Consider the following 25,422-nt stretch of genomic DNA (forward strand, 5'->3'; position numbering starts at 1 on the left):
TCACCCAATGAAATTAATAGGCAGCAGGTTTAAAAACGAACAAAAGGAAGTATTTCTTCACACAGTGCACAGTCAATCTGTGAAACTCTTTGCCAGAGGAGGTTGTGAAGGCCAACACTATAACAGGGTTCAAAAAAGAACTAGGTAAGTTCACAAAAGATAGGTCCATCAATGGCTGTTAGCCAGGATGGGCAGGGATGGTGTTCCTAGCCTCTGTTTGACAGAAACTGGGAATGGGTGACAGGGGATGGATCACTTGATTACCTGTTCTGTTCATTCCCTCTGGGGCACCTGGCATTGGCCACTGTTGGAAGACAGGATACTGGGCTAGATGGACCTTTGGTCTAACCTAGTATGGCCATTCTTGTGTAATCCATTTGGAAGCTAGCGAAATAAAAGGGATTTAGAGAAGAGGGACTGCAGCCAGCTAAGAAATTCATCATTCCCCACAAGAGCAGAGCAGATGCTGCATAGAGTTTGGGGAGCAAATGGAAAAGATGTGGTAAACATTCAGCCTCTCGTTGCATGTAAGTGTGAGAAATTCACTCTACACGATTTGTGTTCCAGCAGCAGCATTGTGTGCGGTGAGGTACATACACAAAAAGAGCCTCTGCCCTGCCCCAAAAGCTTCCAGTCTAAAGAGGAAAGTAGATGGCTAGCAGATTGGACGTGTTGGGATTAGAGCTGGGCAAATAATGGGTTTTGCAGTTGAGGAGACAACCCAAAATAAAAGATGAAAAAAATTCTAGTTCGATTCAAACCTAGACAATTTTTTTTTAAACTGTCAAATCAGAAAACTGGAAAAATTGTTTCAAATTTGATCAAAATGTTCCAGTCAACTCAATATTATTTTGGTTTCATTTTATTTGGTTACAGGTGTTTTCACCTTTGCAGGGGGATTTAAACTGGCCACATCTGAAATCAAAACACCATTTTGAATCAGTTTGACAAATAGTTTCTGGGTTCCCCGCCACCATCTCCCAAAATGGATTTTTCAACAAAATAATGATTTCATAGAAAAAGTTTAATTCAGCTCTCATTGGGATGAGGAGCAGGCACTATGTGATTTGCCCCAAGTAGGACACAATGGCTCCGGCAGACAGGAACTGAACCCAGAAGACCCATGCCCCAGTCCAGCTCCTCAACCACAAGGCCATACTTCCTCTGAGTGATCCTGGAGCCTCACCTCCAACATGTCTGATTGCATTTGTGCCACACGGATGGAACAGTGGCGAGCAAGGCCGGAGTGAACAGTGGACGTCTGTAAAGGATGCAAACAGCTGAGGAGCAGCTAGATGCCATGGCATCCTTAGGGCCACTCCTCTGGAAGCCGATTGCCGTCTGCTCTTGCGTCTCCCTTCAACTGAGCCTGTGCTGCTTGGATAATCCATTATGCAGGTGCCTGCTTAACAGCTGTGAAAAATTTGTTTTCATTTGCAAGCTTTCAAACTCTCCTCCCTTAATTGAAAGCAAATAGCAGCAAGGTTGGAAACAGCAGGAGGTGTAATGAAGCTGGAGGAGATGACAGTTTTGAGGTTAAAGGAGAGGAGCAAAAGCAACCAGGGCTGTGCTAGCCTGTCCTGGCCCACCAGCCACCTCCTGGGTTTATTCCCTTATCCCATACTTCCTCTGCCTCTGACCTACTGAATAGTGGTGGTGAAGACAGCTTATGCTACATGTCCAAGAGGAAGCAAGGACTGAAGTGTATCAGGCCCCTCTCCAGAGATTTTGTTCATCACTCTGACCTCTTTGACCTCTTCCCTTCTTAAGGAAAATTCTTCCCTACCTCAGGGTTCTCAGGCGCTCATGACTCTATTCCCTCAGGCATGGTCCATACTAGGGGCTTGTCTATACTGGTAAAATGCATGGTGTTAGAGCACGTTAACACACCAGAATCATAGAATATTGGGGTTGGAAAGAATCTCAGGAGGTCATCTAGTCCAGCCCCCTGCTCAATGCAGGACCAATCCCCAACTTTTTTTTGCCCCAGATCCCTAAATGGCCCCCTCAAGGACTGAACTCACAACCCTGGGTTTAGCAGGCCAGTGCTCAAACCACTGAGCTATCCCTCCCTCCTTAGCATGGACAAGACAGGTGGTGCTTAAACAGTTAGCTGGTCATAGCTAACTCTAGGACAAAGTCCCATAGCAGTGGTGCCCAATCTTTTTGTAACCAGTAGCACATTCATGTTTTCAGAAGAGCGTGGAGGGCGCCAACAATTTTTCAAGGCTTATTTTGTATTTGTACATTAAATAATACAAAAAAACATATTACATATTACATAATATATGAATCCAGAGAGAAGACAGAAGCCGGAGAAAAGTCGCGAGGACAGACAACACTGGTGCCTGCAGCCCTGGAGTACTCTGTCCCCAGCAGGCACAGGGCCCCAGATTCTCTTCTCTGCTGAGCACTAGGTGGGCCCTGCACCTGCCAGGGACCGAGAACACCAGCGCCTGCAGCCCCAGAGTTCTCTGTTCTGGGCAGGCGTGGGGCTGCAGCTTCTCTTATCTGCTGGGCACTAGGCAAGCCCCGCACCTGCCAGGAACAGAGAACACCACGCTTGCAGCCTAAAATTCTCCGTCCCCGGCAGGTCCCCTTCTTGGCACTAGGTGGGCGCACATAAATGCCCCAGCGGGTGCCATGGCGCCCACAGGCACCACGTTGGGGACCACTGTCCCATAGCATAGACATGCCCTTAGAGAAGTACTTATGGCTGTTACCCATTGTGTTCACCAAGCCTTTGAACAGAAAAAAATCCCTTCTCTTCCCCAGTTCTGCTGTTCTGCGTAGGTTCTTATACCATAGACATTGTGCCACCCTAGTATCTAAGTGCCCTCCAGTCTTGCAATTTGACTGCATATCTCACAGGTTTGTTCTCTCGTCCGATCTCCAAGGGGAGCAGTGTGTGCAGCAGAGTGTCTGGGGGTTTTTAAACCATACATGTTGCTATATATTTTTGTTAGCAAAGGTGAGGTCAAAGAAAGGGCAATTGCATCAAAATGGAAGCTGATGCTTCTCCCCTGAATATAGGGCAGTAAAGGATAGTTCAGAGGTTAAGCAGAGAAGAAAGTAGAACAAACACCCAGCAGTGAACCTTGCACGTCTGTCCACTGCAGGATGCTCGCTGCTTTAGAAACACCTCAAGCCACCCGACATCAGCCCATGCAGCCAGACTCCCGGACCTTCTCTCTGGCTGGCACTCCATATGATAATGCACTGTCCTGATCCGTCAAGCACTGCCCCCTTGAAGCAGCAGAAAGACAGCAGTGCAGACAGGACAGTCATTTGGCCTGCCTAGCGCTTTGGAAGTGAAGATTAGAAAAGAGCAGCAGTGCTGGAACTAATATCATTAGTGTGAAGTAGTCTAATGGAGTGGATGGTTTTCTCTGAGTCCCAGCTCTTGGAGTCATGTAATTTGAAGAGAAAAAAAAAGATGCGTGTTTCTAGTCCTTCTGGTTGTGGGGGGAAAAATCTGAAAAATGTGACCCCGGAGAAACTCTAAAACCAAAGAAACTCAAAATGTATTGCTTTTTAAAATCTCATTTTAAGGAAATTGACTCATGATTTTTGAATGCCTGGAGTTGGCCACACCACAGGCCCTACTGTTTGTGATTTAACCATTTATGGCAAACAGTTAACAAGCTGCACAGGATGAGGAAACGTATCCTATAGACAAACTGTTAAACAAAAACTGCCTCTTGCGTATCATAGTGTACACATACCCCCCAAAAAGTTAAACACAAAATGCATTTCCCAAGTACCTGTGCACCTGTAATGCTGCTTTTTGCATTTAGTGCCCTTGTTTTATTGAAATAGGTTTTAGCACTTAAATGATCCCAGTTAGGTTCTATATCTGACATTCTGAAGATGGGACCCTGGGCAAGTCCCTATACTTCTCAGTGCCTCACTTTTCCCACCTGGAAAAAGGGGACAATTGACTCCCTATAAATTGATTTGAGATTTACAGATGAAAAGCACAAGGTAAGAGGTGAGTATTTTTAGCAGAGAAGGCAAGGAGCAAATGCATTCCTTTCCTTCCATCAGTCCCTCAGGTTGGAGATGTTTTTTCCCTAAAATCCAGCCTTTCAGAAAACTAAGGGCAGCAATGTATCTGTTTCCAAATGTCACAAAAATCGAAGGAGAGTCCACAAAAGAGTCAGATCCGCAATTGTTTCTGAAAGTTCACTTCAAGGGAAAGGTGACAGCAAAGGACTGGCACTGTGTAGGCTTCAGCAAGACATTTACAGCCTCCCTCATGAAAGCAGGCTCAGCCACCAACCCCTGCCTGTCAGCTGGACTCTTACGATGTCTATTGCCCAGAAGTGATTTTTTTTTTCCAAGTACGCAAACTTGAGCGTCGATTTCTTTAGGCTGCGGAGGACGCACGCCTCCTCCGTGAGCGCTATTTCTGCCAAGCTCCAAAGCTGTTGGAGCTGTGCATGAAAGTAATTCCTACCCACTGTCACAGTCCTGGAAGAATAGTTTCCCCCTTCCCATCCTTTCGTAACTCAAATGGATGTACGTATTTTCCTCCAAAAACTCACGTTCGGGTCCAGAGCGAGCCCACGGCATTGCCGGTCAGAGAGGCGAATTCTTTAAGAAATTACAAGGGAGTGGGGGGGGGGGTCAGCGTAGGAACTGTCTGCTGCCCTCACTAACAGCATTCTCTAGTGAGGCAGGCTGTAACACTCTGCGGCTTGGAAAGCACCTTGGGATCCTTCAAGATGAAAGGTGCAATATTCTCAGAATATATTACATCCAGGGGCTTTGTTACAGTACACAGTGCCGAGCCCTGTTTTATTGCTAGAACAGTGAGAGCATCAGAAGCCTAGGGCTGTTTGGGTGACAAATGCACCCCTAAGGCCTTTCCTTGGCTCCACAGGATATTGAAAAGATAAGAACCCTGATGCGAACAAGTCAGGTTGAGCAACAACAACTCCCTGTGTCTTTTAGGGGCTCGCAAGGAGCTGCCTGTTTAGACAAGGGATGTACCATTCATGCGCCTTCCCTGGGGCATCTCAGCAGCATTCCATAGGCTTGATCACCAAACATGCCTGCCCCACCCCTGGAATGCTACAAGGATTAATGGAAACTCGACCTGGTTCGTGTCTTTCCTCCCAGGCTAAGCCAGAGGGTCCTTATGGGCAGCTGCCCCTCCAGTGCCAAAGCCCCCACTGCAGCCTCTCAAGGCTCAGCCAGCTTCCCTGCACTATTCCATCCCTACCCAAAGCTGCTGGGAGAGCTAAAGTGCCAGCACTATGCAGATGCCCCCGTTCATCTCCTTTACCCGCAACGTAAGCAACCCCATCTCCCCAAATCAGCCCTGGTCTAGGTTCACCTTTAGCCACACAGAGGCCACGCTGGTAGAGAGAGAGAGGCACATCTCCTCTGGAGCATCCCCCATTATCAACGGCATCTACCCTCCAGTTATCTGTCTGCAGACCTAGCTCCTTTGGAATTCCAACGCTACGTAAAGCAACTGTCCACGCCCCGTCTCATCAGGCACAGAACTGACCCTGGTCACTTTCAGGCCTACGACCTAGGAACGAAGCCACACTGTGAACAGGATCCCAATGAAGCCATGCCCTGAGAAAGCTCCAGCTGGTACAAACATAGCGAACCCATCTGCTGAACACCACTCAGGTACACTCCACTCTACTCAACAAGGAGCCAGGGCAAAGTCCAGTTTGGACAGGTTCGAAATAGCACCTCTCCCTCCTTCAGCAAAACCTGCCACTGTGGGGTAGGGGACAGGGAATCAACCAATGGAAGAGGCTTGGGAATGCAAGGCAGCGATCTACCCCAGGAGCTGGATCCAGCCTGCAGGACTCCCTGCCACAAGAGATTCAGAAGGAGTATGGGCCTCAGGTGTCCAGAAACGAACACCTGACTTGTCTCTTCGGCTCCACCCTCCATGGCCCAGACCCTACAAACCAATCAAGCTCTGCCCTGCTGGCTGTGAAGGAAGAAAGAGGAGATTGTTCATTGTTTCTATTTTTAAATGTCTAGAAAGGAGCCATGGAAGTACCCAAGCCTAGAGAGATTGCTGTTGTCCACAGCAGAGCGGGGGCTGAGGAAAAGAACACACACTATTATAGTTCAGTGGCAGAATTGCCCTCCTTGGGCCCCCCTTGCTGGGTTCCCTCTGCTCCCAGTTTCCCCAGGCAGGGGGGTGGACTGTGGGACGGGGGAGGCCCAGAACCAACACTCAGAAGCAGGGTTCTGACTCCCTGGCAGACTCTCCTGGGCAGGTCACTGGGCCGGAGGGAGAAATTAACGAGTCTCTTTAATTTATGTTAGATGTCCCCCCCGTCGTTTCACACAGCTGCTCTCGGGACGTGTTTAGGATGAGAGCGCAGCACGATGGCAGGAGGTGGGGGCAGGACAAACAGGAAGGACAGATCTGGTTCTCCCCACATCCCTCAGCACCACTGGTTTTAATCTGACATCCACGGTATTGAAAGCAGCACACAAGCGGCTGCCGTGACCCCGGCAAGACTAGGTCAGGATTTACAGCCCCCTCAGCCACAGGGCTGACCGACAGCGGAAGAGTCAGCTTTATTACTGAGGACTAAGTGGGGGCAATCGAGTGCCATCTTTCACTGGGTTCAGCCCCTCTGGGAATTCCTGGTTCAGTGGAAAACGGACCTGTCGCAAGGCAGGAGCGCAGAGAGAGCACGAGGGGTGAATCCTGCCTGGATAATGAGGCCACTAGCATGTCCCCAGCTCTCCCCCAGCTCCTCTCTCACCCCAAGGGGCAGGTCAGTAATTGCGACAGGCTCCCAAACTCAGCGAGAGCAGCACCACAATATCAGGGGGCAGATCCACCTTGCTCAGGCCTTGTCCAGCCCAGCCACGCCCCAGCGCCCAGATTGCATAGAATAGATTTTTGTCCCAGATCCCTAAATGGCCCCCTCAAGGATTGAACTCACAACCCTCTGTTTAGCAGGCCAATGCTCATTTCCTGCCACCCCACACAAGCTGGGTGTTTGCTATTGCAGCAGGCTATTGACTCGGGAACACTGAATCATGTAGCTGACCTTACGGACCAGTTGGTTAGAGGCAAAGCGCCCACACCGCTGCCAGCAACTACTTTCTGTTACTCGATCCCATATTTTAATATTGAGAACATAGATTGTGGCAGGCGATAATCCAGGGGACTAGGAAGCAGCCGAGAACAGGTAGACAGCCTGGGAAAGAGACAAATGAGACAGCAGATGCTGGGGAGGAGAAAGAATTTTCTGGGCACTTGGGATGCTGTGTTCATTTGGGGTGGGAGGGAAGAAGACTAAAGGGAGAGCTGGTCAGCACACAGGAGATGCTAAAACAAGGCTTCAGTTTCCCTTCCCTGGTGGGTGCAGAGCAGAATTCCAGCCTCCTCCCCACAGCTGAGTCATGACTGCAGCAGCCTCTTTGCCCTTCAGTGCTCCAGCCCAGGCTGCGGACCTTGATATGGGTGAGAAGACAGGAACCAAACAGAGGTCTCATAAGTGACACCGAGCCCTTCAGGAAGGCACAGTTAATTCTTCAGATGCTGCTCGGCAGCACAAGGATTGTTTTGCTGTAACTCACCCTTGCCCATCCCTTACTCAGTAGCCCCAACCGCAATCAGGGCCCCATTGTGCTAGCACTGGATAGAAAGTCCCTGCAATACAGACAAGTGATGGGAGGAGAAACAGCCACAGAGGGGATGAAGTATGTTGCCAGCAAGTCAGTGGAAACAGAACCCAGCCCTCTGGACTTGCCAGTCCAGTGCCCTGACCTCTGGGCTATTGTCTCATTCCATCCCCTCTCTTCTGTGTTACCCTCCCTCATCACCACCGCAGTTGAACTGTAAGTGCTTTATGGCAGGGATCATGGCTTTTTATGAGCCTTCGAAAAAGACTTCTTGGGCACTGTAAAAATGATAAATACACAATACTTAATAATGGAAACAAAAGCCATGAGGTCCCGGAGCTTCAGAGCCAGGCAAGAGAGATGGATTTACTCTGCAGCTTGGACATTTGCTCATGTCCTTAGTACCAACTGAGCATGGCTTGAGATCTCCAGGCCGCTTCACACTCTCACTCCTGTGAATGAGAACTCGCCCTGCTCCTGCATTCACAGCCGGTCCAGGGTGTCTCACCCACTTTCCCCAGTGCCACTCTGCATGGAGCACCATTGGGTGCTCTCCTCCTCCAAACTGCAGCTCATCAATGCCGCTGGCTGTACAATTTGTGTTTTGTTCCAGTACAGCAGAAGGGCAGATATGATGCACCGCAGGCAGCAGGCCCTGTAGGTTTCCGCCATCCTCCCACCCTGGTACACCACTTCCTTCTCACCTTACAGGAGATCCACGCAAAGCTACACTTACCAGGATCAGAAATGAATCTGGGGGCAGCTCTCCTCTGAAGGCCACATCTCCAGGCAGCCAAGAAACCTGGCCCTTGCCTCCTTGATAGGACTTCGTTTGGTCTGAGCTCTTAGCCTCACTGCTCCCTTCACCAGGCACCTTGGTCAGGCCTCTGACTTGATGATCATGGGCAGGTTTTTCAAACCATCTGAAAATGCTGGGGCTAGGTCTGTACAGAACGTGATGTAAGAACAATCCCTCCCCACCCAGCCGCGGCAGGGAAATACCTTCTCCACCTGCCTCAGAGAACGCTGGTGCCAAGCCAGTGTTCCAATGACCCAGGGATCATTTCACACACCAAGAAAGCCAACGGGTCCATCTGGGGTTTAGGAGTCAGGCAGTGACGCATGTTAACATCACATTCAGAAGCAGCCAAGGTCCATACCAATTTGGTCTCATCTACCTCGATTAAGCAGATGTACAGCAGCTAACACAATGGAGTCCTGGGCTCTGACTACAATTCCTCCACACTATGGTAATGCAAATAAAATAAATAGACAGTGTCAGTAACTGCTTTAAGGAATGGGTATTTTGGGGGGCCCACCCACCTGGGCCTCTTATGTCTCCCCTCCCACCCTGAAAATCACACACACAAAGGGGAATTGAAGTTCCCAACCCGACAATGCAAAGACATGCATTCTGCACTGTGCCATGACCCTGGGAAAGGCAGATCCCGGGTGCTAAGGTATCTAGGCCAGGTGACTGACCCCAACTTCTGCCCCCTCCACCTTCCAAAAGGGAGCAGGCAGAGGAACAGAAAGTGGGGAAACGAGGGTTAAACCAGCTCTCCCCACAACTGCAGGCCTCCTCTAGTGATTCCTACCTGCTGTCTGGCAATTCAGCTGGAAAGCAAGGGCTGCTCTCTCTATAGTTAATCTTCTGTTGCCACTAGCTGGTCAACATGGGTACTCGTGGAAAGCAGTGATTCTTGTGTTCAGATGCCAGAGGTAGTTTGAACCAAGTTCCCCTCCTCTCCCAGCAACTTTTATTTAAAAAGGCATTTATGGATGACCAAGCCCCCTGGGGAGGGATGAACTGCATCAGACACTGCTTTAAGAAAGGGATGCATAAGGGATCCACCCCCCCGCATCCTGATGTCTCAGCATCAGACAACAGCACGCATCACTTCAAGGCAGTTGGGGATGGGGCACACTAGCTAGGCAGCACAGATGTGTGATCGGGACCACTGCGTGGCCAAGGTCTAAACACAATTCATGAGACTGATAGTTCTCTCCAGGACTGCTCAGAAGAAGTAAGCTTAAATCATTCCCCATCGTTTTACCTCTTCAAAGCAGGAAACAAATATCATCTGGGTATAGGGAGTTCTGAGGGGGAGTAAAAGCTAGAGATTCAAACATATTTCCCAACTTGGTGCTTGGGATGTCAGTACCTTTCTGAGAGCATCTGTGGTTTTTACACAGTACAGGAGTGAAGCACAGAGAAGTTAAGTGACATTCCCAAGTCACAAAGCGAGTCAGCAGCAGAGCTAGGAATAAAATGCAGGTTTCCCTGCTGCCCAGCCCATTATGCAGCTGCGCAAAGCTGCCCATGTTAGCCAGCTGCTTGGTTTAGAACAGTAGGACTGAATTAGACAGAACAGACACTGCTTCTTCCCAACAAGACTTGTTCAGATCCACTGCCAGTCCTGACAGGCGTTCAGGCCATGAACCACCTCCTCCTGAAGGTAGTTTCTCTCAGTAAGCTGCATGGACAACCAGTGGCACCAGTCACACCTGCTTCCCAGCCCTGGTGTTGAGAGACCTCACAAGCCTTCTGTATTGGCTGTACAAAGCCTCCTTAAAGAGAGTTGTATCTACTGCACTTAGACCCACGAGATTGTTTTTAACATAGGCCTTGTCTCAGGAGCCCTCCCCCTCTCTCTGAACCATTACATTCACATCAGTTACCTTGGCTTGCAAACTGCTTCAGTGTCAAGGCAATTGACCATGAGTAGGGCTCCCTGTTTGTCATGGAAGTCATGGATTCCATGACTTCCTGCGACCTCTATGACTTCTGCAGTGGCCAGTGGGGCTGACTCCAGGGTCACCCAAGCAGCTGGCCCCGAGGCCTGCTGCTCAGTCAGCCCTGGGGCTTCCCTCCCCCCGGCAGTAGGCTCTCTCACACACACATTTCCTCCCCAAGATTCAAACATGGGTATTTTTAGTAAAAGTCATGGACAGGTCATGGGCCATGATTTTTTGTTTCTTGCCTGTGACCTGTCCATGACTTTTACTAAAAATACCCTTGATTAAATCGTAATCTTAACCATGAGTCATTAACTTAAACAAGTGACAACCCACGGCCCCTTTCAATATCTTTCCTCTATCACCCTCCGATCTATTCTGCAGCCTCTGCTCTGTGTAATACCACGGAAATGAAAGCCAGGTGGGAGCAGCCAGACACAAAGTTTGCTCCATTTTCCCTTTCATCTTTGTACAGCCATGCCTAGTAAACAGCACACCTCATAAGGGATTTCTCCCTGGCCAAGGGATACATTCTAATAGCGGCTGTTCCACACAAACAGGCGTCCCTCAAGAGGGAAAGCTCCTTGGTTTTCTGAATCAGGTGACATCCCCTTGGTTCTCTCTCCAGAGACTCCTCCAAAGCAGTCTTGCTTTCACTGGATTCCCATCAGTGCTTTTGCATGGCAGGGCCTGGTTCCGATTATGCCAGAGGCAAGGCTGTTGAGTGAGTCTGGAAGTGGCTACTCTTTACCTGACTGGGCTATTTTGGATACAGCCAGCAGGAGACAAGGATACACCCAATGGAAGAGTGTTATGCCAACCAATGCCTTGCTCAGGGCACTGCAGACTTCTCCCAGCCCAACACAAAGGGTCAGTGCAATAGAAAAGGAAGATGCTTTCAACTAATTGAAGTCAAGTTACTTCTCACTACGCAGTGGAACCCAAATATTGGAAACCACGCCATTTGTGGTGCACATTTGGTTCAGAGCACCAGAGTGCCAAATGCAACTCAGGTGACAAAGAAATACTCAGAGTGCAATTCTGTTCAACACCATGGTTTCACTAGATCAAATTCTGCTTTTCAATAAAAAGTCCCACTGACTAAAAGAGGGCTGCAATAAGCAGGTTGTATTGTATTGTATTGTTAAAGCAGCAGCAGCAAACGCATAGGCATTTCCATTGTTACTCTCTCTTCCCTCCCTCCACTTTCCAAAAATCCCACTTTCGGGCAAGGAGTAAGCTTGGAAAAATTCCAGCCTGAAACAAAGAGCCGCTTTTTGTTTCTTTTTAAGGAGATCTGAGCCGTCAGTTCAAATGTTCTGAAAGGAGAAAAACATTCTCCCTATTAAAAAGATTCTGTATGGGGTTTTTTTCTTTCAAAGACAGCTCAAGCACCCAGATGGCTGCAGTAGAAAGCCAAAGTGTATCAAAAACAGGAATAAAGAATCTAGGAAAATGCATTAAAAATGACATTAAGAGGATGTTAGGATTGCATAGCTAAGGATCAGAAACAAAAATCGGGATGTGAAAGCAAAGTTGCACACACCACTTTAGCTCATGCCCCTTGCACATGGGGGTGTTATTAACGATTATCCTAGTGCATATGCAGAAACACGCTTCTTTCTGACACCCATAGATACACAGCATCTTGCAGTGCTGCATATACCAGTCAAACAGAACCCATTAAAGTCATTTACAAGAAGTACACAGGAAATTGTTCTTATGTAAGATACTACAGTGTAAGTAACAGATCAATGGTGAAAATTTGCCAGGATATATATATAGGCCATCTAGTTTAGCTTGGTAGCTAGCTGCCTCATTCTCTGAACTACACTTAAAGTGGGATGTGCTGCCTGGTGAATAGATGCTGTACAGTGCATGGCTGGTGACTAAATCACAATACACGCCCCAGAGAGAAGAAGCGTCATCAGAGAGAGTCTAATTCAATGAAGATGCTGGACCATAAGGCCAATGAAAACATCAGAAAAATGAAAAAAATACTGCAAGATGTAACAGGTGTATCCGAGGTCGTAGAAAATCAGGAGTGATGGTGTGTTATCTATCAGTGCATAACGCACAAGTCCAAGGGGAAACACTCAACTTGCCATTGCCTGCCTTTTGAGTGCTTTGTGCTCTGCAACCCTGGGGTTCACATCATGGGTTTTTTTTTGGGGGGGGGGGAGGCAGACTGTAAGTTAAGACAGGTAAAAGGCTTATGAAATATGCTGAGCATTGGTGCTAGAGTCACAGGGAAATGCAATGACGTGTATGGGCACACAAGGGATTAACTCTCATGGGAGTAAGAAAGCCAGGCTAGACCAGTGTTTTAGCAGGACATCCCCCGGGGCGATCAGAGGAGGAGTCAAGTTAGCGAACCCTTTTTTGGGTTCTCTGATCCAATGGCAACACCGCCAATCCCACAGCTGGTTTCAAACAAATACATATAGATAAATCCCTTGCAGAAGAACTCTGCACAGCCTTGGAGCTTACAGAGTATGTATTGCCAGACACAAACACCCCCTAGTGGGCTAAAACACTCCTCTGGCATGCCATCTGTAGACGTGCTGTCACAACTTTTTAACATTTACACATACTGGGAAAGGTGCAACTAAAATCTCTTAGATCATGACCACAGGGGAAGAAGCTTCTTTCTGAAGCAGATCACACCATGTCCTTTTTGTAGAGTACCTCCCCTCACCTCCATGGATTCAGATTCTCCAGCCTTTTTAGCCCACATCCCTGCTTGAGTTTGGTTGGTTTGTTTATTAGCAAGTTTCCCAATGTTACAGTTACAGCTACTACAGAGAAGGTTCCCACAGCCACCAGACTTTAGCAATGCATCTCCCAGCCTTGCTTTGAGCAAATCCAGATGGCACTGCATGACGAATGCTAACAGACGTGGGAATCTTAACACTCCAGCTCCCACCAGCAGAAATTTTTAATCAAAAGACACCTATATTGTAGCCAATGCCCCCTAGTGAAGTCACGCTCTTTTCTCCACTCATGCAGAATTGCTTCCCCAACCAATAAGTCGGTTGTGGCCTTCGGAGAGTTTCGAGGCATTAAGAAGCAGGCAGGGAGGGTGTGTAACCCAATTAGGCTTCAAGAAGGGGCACTTCAGCTGTGGACATTCACAGGAAAGGAATTAATCATGGAGATAAGAAAAAAGGGACATGTATCAAGATTCTACAGTGGTGTCTGACAGAAGCTGCCACAAGTTACTGATTCATCTCCAGAAAGATGTTACCATTAATAGATGAAGAGACCATTCCCATAAGTTAGGCTCTTCGCTGTTTTGTTCTTAACCACCTTTCCTTCAAAGTTCTTGCTATCAGCACCGCCATCAGCTCTGTTTTATGCTGCTTTGAGCTAAATTCTTCTGGGAAGCTACTCAGGTAGATGATTTGGGATAAGCGCCTCAAAAAAGAGGTAAGGACGCATCTGGAGCTATCTGCAGATGAAAAGCATTCTGCTGCTCAGAGAGAGAATGAACTAGGTTCCTGCAAAACCGGAACTCAAAAGAAAACTTGCCCTCAGAGACTATTCTACGTACAGATTGCTACCATAAATCCAGTCAATAAGTCCTTGATGTCCAACAGCAAGCACTGCTGCAGTGAGGAGGGGACTAAGCATTTAAGGCAATTTCCCTCATCACCCAAGAAGATCAGAACTACTGGCCTCCCTCTTTTCCTACATTTGTACAGAACCTTTCATCCCAGAGGATCCTGATGAGTCTGGCAAGCTGCACAGAAAATATAGACGCTATTTAGACTGCAGGGCAGTGCTGAACAGTTTAGAACAGGAAGCAGCAGAGGAAAAAGTCTACAGGGATCGTCAACTGGGGATGAGGGACCACACCTGAGGGAGTTTACCACAGAGTTTTATTGGTAACTCCGTTCCTGTCTCGCCACCTTCCACCACACACAAATACACACAGACCCCCGACAACTCTGGCGTCACATCAAGCCAGACAGCTGGGTCCATAACTATCGCTAGTACACAAAGGCCTGCAAGACTTCTATTCTAACAACCTCACTATTCGTTGTGCCCAAAAAGCAATCCAGCAAAATTGTTTACAGTGACTGTCCAGGAAAGAGTTAAATACAAAAGGACCACTTGCCACTCCTGAAGACAGAAAAAACTGCAGTATCGAAGTATCCACAGAAATTCATGAGACAGATCTTGGGAAAGGAAGTGGTGGGGGGAGGGGGGATAAGAGGGTTGCCATCTGCAGAAGCAAGGTATGATTATGTTTAGAACTGTGGCAAAGCCATCCCAGGTGGGGAAGTTCCCATTTGTACTCTGCAGCAAGGTCAATATCTGCTGCTTTGGGGGAAACCTTGAGGTGTCTAGCACAGAAAAGAGATTGTAACAGGAGCCAGCACTGAGAGAGAGTTGGGTTAATTGTGAGCCCCAGTCAAGACACAGGCTTGCTGAAAGGTAGAGGAATTCTTAGGCATACTGAGTCCCTCCACCAAGTCACCCACTGCAATGGGATTTGCCATACCGGATGAGACTGCTGCTCTGTCAGGTCTAGGGTCCTTCATAGGGCAGGAACCAACACTTAAGGCTACAGGCAGGTGCTTTTGCCTTCCTCTGAGGCATTTAGCTAGGTGTGTAATGTGGGGCTATGGAGAATCCACTCCTGATCTCTGCAGCAACTGCGTTTTGCCCTGAAACCTCAATTTGGTGAATCAAAAATTCCTGTTACCTTCCCCCCGCCCCAATCTCCTGTATCGTAAAGCCAGCCCAGCCCATCAGGGGCTGTTCAAGTCTGAGATTTGTTACCTGAAGTACATTTTTTTATTAAGGTCTGGGGTTTTTGTTGTTGTTGTTTGTGATTGACTTAAGACTCCTAGGAAGACAAGCAGACCGCAGAGCGAGGCTCTGACGAGCTCAGTTTAAGAGGCATCCAAGTATTTATTACAAGCATTTTCTATTAGAGGAGCCTCCCAGGGGGTTAAAAGACCATGAGATGCAGTTAGTTATTTCACTTCTGTGGCATATCACATTCACTGAATAAGCAGTCACTTGTAAACAACAGTCTGTGGCTAAACACCCAGCTACATACCAGGTTAGCATGCACATAGGCTATAATAGCTTAAGACACTAAATGCATAGAAGACAATCCACTCAAAGTCAAATCAGAGGTGCATGAAGCAGCATCTTCATCAGCATCACAGACAAAGCCAAGCAGGTACTCAAATTACAGACGGCTTAGATCCCAGAGAAGGAAAAAGCTAGTGGATAAAGAGGAGATGTATTGAGATCAACAAAAGCCTTCAGTCATCTGCCACAGCAGATACTATGCTTTAGCTACAGAATTCCAGACTGTTCACTTTTATGGAGTAGAACAAGTCAGATCTAATATATAAAATAGGATAATAATGACAAGGCAGAGGAACATCCCATGTTAAAGCAGGAGATCAACTAGCTTCATGCAGAAAAGATGTTCTCATAACCCATTTTAATTGTTTCCTGCTCCCGGGAAATCTTAGAAAGTATGGAGAAACAGGCAGGCATGCTGTAATAGACCCTGACAGCTAAAGCATCACACAGAGCAGGGGTAATCAGAGATCATTCAGCCAAAATATTTATACGCAATCAAATAAAATCTCTTCTTTTCCCTACACTCAGCGGTAGCTTCTCCAGGGCCAGTCATTCCCCAGGAGTGCAGAAGACAGTTAAGTATGAGTAGTACCATCCTGCCTTGCAGGCTGAGACAATATGCTCCAAACCAGTTATTTGACAAGTCAGCAGGCAGCCTTGAGACCCTGCAACAGCTCTTTTCCCCCCTCTGGAAAAAAAATGTGCACAAAAAGGCAAACATTAAAAAGCTCTAAAAGATAATGAAGCTATCAATTACAAGGGAGGGAAATCAAACCACGGCAACGTGACAGCACTAAAGTGGCTCCTGCAGGATCATTGCAAAGAACATTTCAGAAATCAAACTGGCTGGTAACTCGGGGATGAGGCAAGAGCTTGCCACATAAAGAATGTCCTATATTTTACATCTGCAAGGGCAGAGGAGTCCTGCCCAAGAGGACAAGGGTAAAAGCCCCTCTGTGATGGAGCGGACAGAAACCATCGTGCATTGTTGCAACAGGGACTGAAGGGGAGGAAAAGCTAGGAGGACGTCTTTAAACTAAGGAAAGCAGGTACAGATACAGGTATGCAAAAAGCCCAGAGGCACACACCTAAAAAGGTGCCAGAGCTGTATCAAGCCAAATGCTCTCCACTCCTGAGCAAAAATGAATAGAAATAGAAATATTTCAGCCACCATGAAGAGAGATAATGCCAGCGAGTCTTCCCCCGAAACTGCATCCCACCAGGACACAGGACTTTAAGGGAGATGGGAGGGAAAGTAACAGTGAAGAGGGGGGGACAGACAGGGACCCCCAGGGAATTAGCTATGAGGGGCTGTGTATCATAACCCCCATCACCACTGCTTCTGCCCCAGCATTAGTAACGCCTCAGTGTTCCACATGCCCATCAGCTCCACTCCGGCCTGGAGCAGTGGCAGGTACTTTGTTCCCCCTCCAAAGGCCAACCTGCCTAGGGGTTGGGGGCACTGCCCATCAGGCCCCAGAGCCTCGCTCCCACTGCTGTCCCCAGAGTCACTCCAGCAGCTCAGCCCTCCTCTGCTTCCTTCCCTCCATCATCTCCCCCGCGTCCTCCGAGCTGATCCCAAACAGGAGGGCAAGTTCTTCGCCAGCCACCCACACAGCTCCCCCACCCCTCACCCAAGGGCAGGACGCTGCCTCAGTTGCCCCCTCCCCATACCCAGAAATTGCCTCCTTCCCGCAAAGCGGAGCCCCTCGCTTCGATCCAGGCTCCCGGGGGCCTGGCTCAGCCCGCTGTGGGTGCCAGAGGTGGCCCCATCCCTCCTCTGCTGCATCCCCGCAGGGAACAGAGACAGACCGGGCGTGTGCCCGCGTACCCACCCCGATCCCTTGCACCCCACTGCCCCCCATCTCGGTGGACGAGAGCAGCTGGCTCAGGCCCGCTCCCGGACCCCCACGGAGCAGGGAGAAGTCCATGAACTCCGCTCCGTGCGCCCGCCTCCAGGGAGGCTGCAGCTCCCCGCCCAGCCCTTCTGACCCGGTCCCCACCCCGCCGGTGCCAGGGTGAAGGCAACCCCCTGCCCGGTCCCCCGGACCCCTACGTCCCCTCCCGGCCTCCCATGCCCCAGATGGGTCCCCCAGTGCAGAGCCCCTCGCCCGGGCACCTCCACCCTCCCCAGCGACCCCCGGCTCCGAGGCGCCCCTCGCCTGGGCAGCTCCCCCACCCCCAGCGACTCCTGGCTCCGAGGCGCCCATCGCCCGGGCACCTCCACCCTCCCCAGCGACCCCCGGCTCCGAGGCGCCCCTCGCCCGGGCAGCTCCCCCACCCCCAGCGACTCCCGGCTCCGAGGCGCCCCTCGCCCGGGCAGCTCCCCCACCCCCAGCGACTCCTGGCTCCTAGGCGCCCCTCGCCCGGGCAGCTCCCCCGGCTCCGAGACGCCCCTCGCCGCCTCACCCAGGGTGAAGAAGGGCAGCTCCGTGTTGTCCAGATCGTCCTGCACCGCGATGCGCCCGGGCAGCTCGTTGCGGACGAAGAGCAGGAGCCGGGACTCGGCGGCGGGGCCGGGGCCCGAGGGGCCGGGGGCGGCGGCGCTGGCGGCCGGCGGGGAGCCGCTCCAGCTGATGTCGTTCTCGCGCAGCACGGGCAGGGTGGACACGATGACCGTCTTCACCCGGCACGGGCTGTCGGGCTCCCGCGAGGCGGACGAGCCGGGCCCGCTGGCCAGGAGCAGCAGCAGCGGCAGCAGCGGAGCCGGGGGAGGCGGCAGAGGCGGCGGCTGCAGCGGGGACCGGGAGGCGGCGCGGCGGAGCCGGCTGCAGCGCGGGGGAGCTGCCATGCCGGGCCGGGCTGGGGAGCCGGAGCGGGAGGTGCACGGAGAGCCGAGCGGGGCGAGCCAGCCGACTGAGCCTGCTGCTAGCGGCCCGCCTCCGGCCGCCGCGCTCCGCCTCCTGCCCGCCCCCGCGCCGCCCGGGACCCTCCCGCTGCCCCCCGCACGTCCCCTGCCGGCCTGGGGCACCGCTTTCCCCCGCACCCTCGCCAGGGGTCCCGCTACCTCCCCCGGCAAGCCCCGGGGCTTCCAGAAACTCCACCCGACTCCCTTCCCCAGCCCTGCCCCGGCCCAGCGCTCCCTCTCCCAGCCCCAGCCGGCCCCACAGACCCTCCCCAGCCCTAGTCCTCACTGCGGTCCCGTAGCCTCCTCCTGGCCCCCCAAACCACCCACTCCCCCTAATTCCAGGAACCCCCACTGCCCTTCCCATCCTCTTCCTGCAGGGAACTCTCTTTAGGCCTTCTCCAGCCAAGCTCCCCTCCTTTCTTCATTTTCCCCTATAACGTCATGCCCTTCTTCACCCAAACCTTCTCCCCAATATGCCCTTCCCCTCCGTCCGTTCACCCCCCTTTTCTTTTCTCTTCTCAGACCTACTTCAGCGTCCCAGAACTACTGTCACTGATGGTTCTTTCCCTCCTTTCTAAAGGAAGTGGACTAAGGAAAGTCCAAGTCTTTCGCTTCTGGGTGTTCCTGTCTTGCTAAACCATTTAATTCCTGCATCTCCCTTTCCTCTGGTCTCTATCCCATCCCTCCACTGCAGTTCATCACTTCCCCTAATTTTCACTTCAGCCAAAACCTTTCATCCCACACTCCCTTCTAATTTTCTTCCACTAACCCAACCCAGTATTCCACGCCGCCTCTTTTCTCCAATTCTATCCCCTAGTTCTTTTCTCCAGTTTTACCTCCATTGCCTGACAATTATTATTCCATTTATCTCTAACTTCTTTTATCTTCTGTGATGTCATCCCACAGCTTCTTTCCCTCCTACCAACCACCTTTATTCACCCCATCTTCTCTTTAATTGCTTCCTGAATCTGTATTTAAACCTTCCTTCAATTAGTCTGGTTCGATCCTCATTTCCCCCAATCCATTAAACCACTTTCTTTCTCTTTAGTTTATTTACTTTAGCCCCACTCTTTTTCACTTTATTGAGCAAAAATCCCTCAACACCTCTTTCGGTAAGTCTCGGGGAGATAGTTCCATGGCTATGTAGTGCCACTGACCTGAACCTGCTCTTCTTGTCTGTTGCTCCAGTCCATCCACCAGTTTAATCAGACTGTTTTCTTACCATCTGCTTTTCCTGCATTCAGTCATTCCGTCCTTAACCCAGTTCAGTCTCTTACTAACTCCGTTTTGCTTCTATCTTTCTCTTTCTCTCACTGCAGCTAGCAGTCTTCCAGTTCTCCCTCCACCTGCTCGCATGTTAATCTTTCTGATCAGCTCTTTGTTCTCTTACCCTTCCATTCAGTGGCTTTTTCTCTCCCTCTCTTTCAGTTCAGAGCCTGTAATGACCTTAGTTCAGGCAAACTTGAGACTGAAGGCCTTGGAAGAGACTTTTCGACAGTGCAGACATATTCACAACACCATAAACCAGCTTTATAATAAAAATTAGCTAGTGCTACACGAGGGAAGTGTGATCAAGTACCTTGTCTTCATCAATACAGAAAACAAAAAACCCAACCACTCACTAGTTGAAAGATGCAGCACCTACCCACAAAATGGCCCCGTTAGAGCAGCAGCTGCTTGGCACTGCCTAATTTAAAGGGCCAACTCCTGAAGGGCATGCTAGGAAAAAAAAAGTTTGTATAAGAAGATAGCCGCCTTATAAGATAATGTAGTAGAAACTCTGTTGATCTAGGGGAAGGTGTTATTTAGAAATGGGGGTGTTGAGATGTCTATAACTTAAAAAACCAAAGACTGGATTGGCTATGGGGACTGAATTTTTCCTCACTTCCGGTAATGATGCCTTAGCTTCTCCTGCAAAAGGATGAGATGGGGAAATTAATACTGCTGCTAACTGTGCAATATTCCTTGAATTCTGTTGGTGAAAGAGGGCTGAAATGGCAAGGTCATGCTGGTGAAATGTGACCAAGTCCAATTTTTTTTTAAAGACTGGTGTATCCTTCAACTAGGGCTTATTTTAGTTCACGGTCGCTCAGAAGTGTTTCAGGATATTTCCGTCATATCCCTCTTTCTGTAACTTTTCACTAAAAAAACAAAAACAAAGGAAAAAAACCTTCATGTAGTGAAGCTTGGTGCCATCCTGCTTCTGAACAGGCTTCAGCTATAGCAGCGGTTCTCAAACTTTTGTACTGGTGACCCTTTTCACATAGCAAGCCTCTCAGTGTGACCCCCCCCTTATAAATTAAAAACACTATTTTAAATATTTAACACCATTATAAATGCTGGAGGCAAAGCAGGGTTTGGGGTGGAGGCTGACAGCTCACAACACCACATATAATAACCTCCTGACCCCATGAGGGGTCTTGAACCCCAGTTTGAGAACCACTGATCTATGGGGTAAGAAATTATTTTGGCCGCTAGTGCTAGGAATTAAGCTGCTGGCACTCCTGGCCCATAAGGTGGTAGCTCTCTCATATCAGTACCATACCATGTAGAGACCCATAGGGTGATCTGGATTCTCTGTGGAGCGCCCAACAGAGGGTTTTTTAATTAGCTCTTAATTGACTGGATGCAGTTTAGCTGTAGGTCTGACCAATCAAAAATGAAGCTGCAGTTGTACTTAAATTCTCTCTATTCTCTTGCCCACAATCAAGCCATGAGAGCCACGTGTTCTAAGGATTAGAGCAGCAAACTGGACATTAGGAAATTTGGCTTCCGTTGCCAGCTTAGCCACTAAATATGTGACCTTGAGTAAGGCATGTGACTGTAGTATGCTTCAGATTCTCCTTGTGTGAAGTGCAGCTTCTACCTTTGATAAGCATTTCTTTGGATGAAAGGTGCCTTTTCTATGTATAGACATGCAGGTTGTCGACTGTCTTCTAACTGCTTTCTTTAAAGAGACACTATAGCTCTTTAAGTCCGAAGTCCAAATAGTGTAAATGCACATCTCTATGAAACCATTTACATCAATAAAAAAAACATTTCCATGGTTCAAGTCTTTGCTCTGCCACACAGTTCCTGTGTGAGCTTGGGCAAATCACTTACCCTCTCAATGCCTCAGTTTCCCATCTGTACACAAGAGATGATGCCACTGCCCTGCCTCACTTACCCTTGTGAGGATAAGTGCATTAAAGATTGTAATGTGCTTTCAGATCGGCTGATGAAAACTGCTGTGTACGAGCCAGGTATTGTTATAAACAAAAGTGTAAGTAACTTCATGGATTCCTGTTGTCTAAAAGGAGCACCACTCAAAAGCGAAATAGAGCCTGGGTAGTGTGGAGAAAATTGAATTTAAAAAAAAACTTTCACTAACTAATCAATAATGTGCTAGTGACAGTTATTTATGGAAGTTTGCTTACAGTGTGGTTTTCTTACACTGAGTTTGCTTTATGCCAGGTGTATTTAGGCATTGAAAGCTGAAGGTTTCAGAAACTAATTGGCTTTCCAGTATAGTGCATTACCCAGATGTATTTCAACTCTAAATTAGGTCCCAGCCTTAATTTCAAGAGTTCCATGTCATCTTCAGGACCCTTTTCCTTTTCTCTTTGAAATCAATGTAGGCTGACTAGACAGCAAGTATGAAAAATCAGGATGCGAGTGGGGGGTAATAGGAGCCTATATAAGAAAAAGACCCAAAAATCGGGACTGTCCCTATAAAATCGGGACATCTGGTCACCCTAAACCAGTGGCAGTTTTGCCATTGACTTTAATAGCATCAAGATCAGGTCTGCCACATAAAGCCTCAACAGAACTGGCCACCTCTGCTCAAGAAAAGCCCAGGAGTGAAACAGTAGAGAATACTGCAAGTAAAGTACTAGTTACAGTAAGTGCTGCTGGGGTCTATCTCTAGCGGATAATGTTTTTGATAGGGAGTCAAAAGACAGGGGTTTTATTCCTAACTCTGTGGCCATGGCTACACTTTCAGCTCTGCAGCGCTGGTAGTTACAGCTGTGTTCGTACAGCTGTGTAGGGCCAGCGCTGCAGTGTGGCCACGCTGACAGCTACCAGTGCTGCAGTGTGGCCACATTTACAGCATTTGCAGTGCTGTTGGGAGTGGTGCATTGTGGGCAGCTATCCCAGCATTCAAGTGGCTGCAACGTGCTTTTCAAAAGAGGAGGGTGCGGTGGAATGTGACAGGGAGTGTGGGGGAGACAGAGAGAATGGATTTTTGGAGCTGACACTGTTCTCAGCTCCCTGCCTTGCAAGTTCTAAGGACTGGAAGACACACAGTGCCTACCTTCAATCATTTTAAAAGTTCTGACCCCTTCCCCCACCCCTCTCTCATTCACTAAATGCAAATTATGCACTCTTAAATAGCCATCAGACCAGATAAGCATCTGCTCAACATGGACTTCCCCCTCCCCCTCTGCCGTGTGAGAGTGCTGTTTCTCTCTTCAAGCAAACAGCTGTGAACATTCCAAAGTAATTCCCCTGCCTGCCTCCGCTCGCTCAGCAAACAGGAGCTGTGTTTGTTTTTTAAATAAGCAGTTTGGCTGAACTCCGAGCTCCCCCTTTCTTCCGGTTTGTTGTGGACAGGAATTCTGGGATACCTCCTTATACCCCGGAGGTCAATAAAAGCGCTGGTGGGGTCCACACTTGCTGACTAGTGCTGGATCACCAGCGCTGGAATCGCTACACCCGTGGCACGACCGGGTGTACAGCCAGCGCTGCAACCAGGGAGTTGCAGCGCTGGCCGTGCTTTGCAAGTGTGGCCACATCCTAAGTTGCAGCGCTGTAACCCCCTCACCAGCGCTGCAACTCTCTAGTGTAGCCATGGCCTGTGACTTTGGGCAAGTCACTTCACCTCTGTCTTACTTTCCACTTGTCTATTAAATAATAAACTCGTTGGGTTTGAGTTTTCTCTCAGTATGTGCATGGAGACATATCAATGGAACTCTTTAGGCACTGTTGTGGTACAAATAATTAGATATTTTGGCCCGCAGAGAGAATACTTGTATCTAATCCAACCACAGGCTGATAGTAAGGTCTGAATCTGGGACATTCCACACCGAACGCACAGACCTTTGCTGCTTGAGAAGGAGGAGTATTGAGCGGAGCAACTCTGTTAGTTGGTAGCAGTAGTAGGCTATCTACTGTGTGGACTAGCCACTAGCACACATTTTACAAGCAGATTGCATATTGACAGAACTACATGGGGAAGCTTGGCTGGGCTGAAATCGGCCTGCGTTAATCCTGTTCTCTCACCTGAGTGAATTTTAAATGGAAACCTAGAGATATTTTCTTTGATTTATTTTTAAACATAGGCGGGGTAAATCAGCGGTGTTGCCGTTGTCTCCTGTATTACAATATCCTGAATGTGATTCAGCCTGTCCTGTGATTTGTGCCTCTCTGGGTAACTGCAGACTGGGAAATACTTAACATGTCTATACAACTCAAGTTAAAAAGAAAGAGGAAGGGGGAAAAGGCAGTTTGGTCTAAGTGGCCACAGGTGAAGCATTCTCTTTGACTTACTATCACGTGAGCGCGTGTTCTGGACAGCCTTGCCTAATACATCTTGTATCAGATGGTGCAGAAGATTAGGAGGCTATTGAAAATATATCAATAGAGGCTTTTTGAAGTGGTTTTCAATTGGCCCTATTACCGAAGATATACAGCAGTGATCATTAAAATGCACTATATATGTATTTACAATATATAGAACAATGTATACCGTCTATAATGGATATGGCAAATTGTGCTGTAGGTGAGTGGGGGGAAGACAAGTCATAACACACAGCTATGATGTAATCAGAGGCTTCTATTTCACACTGCAAGGCTCACCTCAGCGACAAACACTCTGCTAAGGGAGAGAGCAGAAGGATTTTTATATGCCAAAGGAAATACCACAGAATTAATTTTGCTTCTGAACTGTGGTGTATAAATGCTGGTTTGCAGCCCGATGGACTCCAACTGTGCTATACAACCATACCACTCAAGCTGCGCTCTTTGTCAGCTCTCACAAGCTGAACGGGGACAGGCTGGGTCAGCAATTCAGAGAAACACCGCCTGAGACAAAGCTAGGCTATGCGGGAAATGACATTTGTGATTCAGTAGGTGGCGTTCTTGCCTCTGGGTTAATACTGATCCACCGTCCCCATGTAGTGCTAAAGCATGTGGATCTGCTAGAGATGCTGCCTTTCATAGAAAAAGCAAATGAAAGATCCCAAGCGGCTGTTTTGCAAGCTCAGGGAGGTTAGCCCCAATTTCCTGGCCAGTCTTGGGTAATGCAAGTATATCCAGCCTCCTAAAATCCCCTCTATAATTTGAATTGGATACAGCAGTTGCCTTCCCATCCTGTTTTAAATGGCTGTGTGACTTTGCTGTGCACTGTTGACAGCTGCTGTGTTCCAGCCCAGAGGTGGGTGCACTTCAGTAGCAGGGAAAGGGGTTGGCGAATGTGCTCTATAAACAAAAGGTTATCATGACAAAGTCTTGGGTCAATGAGACTGCAATCTTGCTGTTCAGTGGGAAGGGAATTTCTGCAGAGGTCCTTTTCTCATCCCTATCACTATGGTATTTGAGCACCTTCCAATTCTCAACCTCAACATTGTTTTGCTGTGTGCAACAGAAGTCCTGTGTTTCCTACCCATCTGCGCCCCTGCAGTGCTTTGTGGCTGCAGCCATGTATTATTATTTACATAGCACCAACAGGGAGCTAGGAACTTTGTCCTATTCTTATGTAGCACAATCAGTTGGAAGGGGCCTTGCGAATCAGGAGGCGTGACCTGACCAGAGCTTCTGGAGCTGGGCAGAAGTTTTGCTCTGAGTCACCTCTTCTAACAGCCCTGTTGCCAGAGGGGAGTGGTGAATGGGCTGGGCTAGCCAAGGCTTTTCTGAGTTGGCCTATGCCTGGCATCTAGAGGCTGCGTGGATGGGTGCATTAGACTCAAGAGACAGAGTGTCAGGGAGGGGCCAAAGACACAAACATCAGGAGATCATTTGTGTTGCTTGTGCCTAAGATAGGCCCCAGATGGGAGTGAACAACCACACAGTGTTAGTACATTTTGCTAGGAGGGGAAATTTGCTTAAACACTCTGTATTGTCCTTTC

General features: G+C 48.9%; 1 protein-coding gene across 1 annotated transcript in view; it reads right to left on the minus strand.

Moving 5' to 3' along the window:
• ASTN2 (astrotactin 2) overlaps window positions 1–17,939 on the minus strand; it is a 639,084-nt gene extending 621,145 nt beyond the window's left edge. Inside the window, exon 1 of the mRNA XM_030535214.1 lies at window positions 17,878–17,939. The gene's annotated coding sequence lies outside the window, so the exon portion shown is untranslated. The remainder of the gene's footprint in view (window positions 1–17,877) is intronic.
• Window positions 17,940–25,422: the final 7,483 nt, after the last annotated feature.

The sequence above is a fragment of the Gopherus evgoodei genome, chromosome 16, assembly GCF_007399415.2.
Source record: "Gopherus evgoodei ecotype Sinaloan lineage chromosome 16, rGopEvg1_v1.p, whole genome shotgun sequence".
NCBI lineage: Eukaryota > Metazoa > Chordata > Testudines > Testudinidae > Gopherus > Gopherus evgoodei.